Source organism: Octopus bimaculoides, chromosome 16 (assembly GCF_001194135.2).
Source record: "Octopus bimaculoides isolate UCB-OBI-ISO-001 chromosome 16, ASM119413v2, whole genome shotgun sequence".
In the NCBI taxonomy this organism is placed as follows: domain Eukaryota; kingdom Metazoa; phylum Mollusca; class Cephalopoda; order Octopoda; family Octopodidae; genus Octopus; species Octopus bimaculoides.
In genome coordinates, this window is record NC_068996.1 from 17,939,559 (window position 1) to 17,941,589 (window position 2,031).

Here is a 2,031-nt window from a genome sequence, read left to right on the forward strand (position 1 = left end):
ATATATATATATATATATATAAAGAATGAGATCAAGAGACCAATGGCATAATTAAATCTATATTATATGTAGACTGTCTTAGCAAGAAGGAGTATAGTGAAAGTTTTTTGTGAAGGAATAGGAGTGTCTTTAAGGGAGAAGCCAAGGAATTCTTTATCCATTATTGAAGTGTTACCTGTTATAAGTGCTAATAATAGCAAATAATAAAGGTTATGAAGGGTAATGGAGTCAACCAGACCCTAAAGATACAAGTACTACTGAGTAAGTGGTGTATACCGACTAATTATGCCCCAGATGTGGTTGTAACATGAATGGTGAATATAACATGGGTCGTGTATTAGCGTGTGTATATCTATATATATATACACACAAACATACATACATAGGTATATATATGTATGTGTGTGTACATACATACACACTCACACACCTAGGCATCCCCTTAGACATGGTTTACATATATATACCATGGTAAATATATATATATATATAAATAAATATATATATATATATATATATATATATATGTCCCATCTGATGCCTACAGTAAATATACCATGATATATGTGTGTGTGTGTATGTGTGTGTGTGTGTGTGTGTATGTGTGTGTGTGTGAGTTGACATGATATGATGGTTGTAAACTTGCATCATCATCATACAAATGAAGTTCTTTATTTCCAGTCTTCTGTGAAGAACATATCTAGTGAGGAGGAAATATTATCTTGCTTAGAAACAGTTGAGAGTTGGCAACAGGAAGAGCATCTGGTCATAGAAAAGCTACCTCAATGAGTTCCATTTGAACTGTACAAGGATGGAACAGTAAATGTTAAATGGTAATGATGATGATGATGATGATGATGATGATGTGATGGTGGTGGTGATGAAGCCAGAATATACCAGCAAAAGTGGTGAGTGTGCTAAGGTTAGTATTGTTACATCTTTTTACAAAACAGCATTTTCACAGTTGTGATTACTGAGATAGCCAAATGCAAGAATTTACTGGCCATCACATTTCACTGCTTATGTCCTGATACTCAGACTGACTGTTAGTCAAGCTCTCTGCATCTTTTCTTTTCAGATTTGGCCTCTTTTTACTGAGATCCAGGACAAATCTGAATGGATTGATCTGTAGTGACATCATCACTCAAATATATGGAACATGTTTACATATAATTTCACTGGGTCACATTTTTGTTGATGTCATTACTTAATTTTAATGATTCTTTTACTGTATATGAAATTTTTGCCATTGGAAAACAAACAGTTCAGGTTCAAACTAGGACAGAAACTGACTACAAATGTACAGTAATGTGAAATGATATATATTCTATTATTGCAGTAATAGAAGAGCCAAAAAGAGAAAAGTGGATGGCAATAAGCCAAAAACTGAAGAATTATTGTTTTATTTTTGTACTATAAAGGGTTCATTAGTCAAGGAAATAATTTGGTTTATTGTAGTTAACTAAATGAGGAAAGTAGGCACCAGTGTCTGTTCTAAAATTATATTTTCCTTTCTTTTGTTCATTTATTTTCTTGTTTCATTTTTCAGATATATGTATGTATGTATGTATGTATATAAATATCTGTATTATATAATATATATATATATATATATATGTGTGTGTGTGTGTGTGTGTGTGTGTGTGTGTGTGTGTGTGTATATATATATATATATATCATCATCATCGTTTAACGTCCGCTTTCCATGCTAGCATGGGTTGGACGATTTGACTGAGGACTGGTGAAACCGTATGGCAACACCAGGCTCCAATCTAATTTGGCAGAGTTTCTACAGCTGGATGCCCTTCCTAATGCCAACCACTCAGAGAGTGTAGTGGGTGCTTTTACGTGTCACTCACACAAAATCGGCCACGCTCGAAATGGTGTCTTTTATGTGCCACCTGCACAAGAGCCAGTCCAGGGGCACTGGCAACAATCTTGCTCGAAAACCCTACAAAAGCCAGTCAGGCGGTACTGGCAACGGTCACGCTCAAGATGGTACATCTTATGTGCCACCCGCACAAGAGCCAG

The 2,031-nt window shown here is 35.1% G+C and overlaps 1 long non-coding RNA gene across 2 annotated transcripts in view; it reads left to right on the forward strand.

The window, feature by feature from the left end:
* LOC128249585 (uncharacterized) overlaps window positions 1-1,465 on the forward strand; it is a 7,904-nt gene extending 6,439 nt beyond the window's left edge. For both annotated transcript variants that reach the window (XR_008265686.1, XR_008265687.1), the window contains exons 3-4: window positions 682-922; window positions 1,079-1,465. This is a non-coding gene — a long non-coding RNA (uncharacterized LOC128249585). The remainder of the gene's footprint in view (window positions 1-681; window positions 923-1,078) is intronic.
* Window positions 1,466-2,031: the final 566 nt, after the last annotated feature.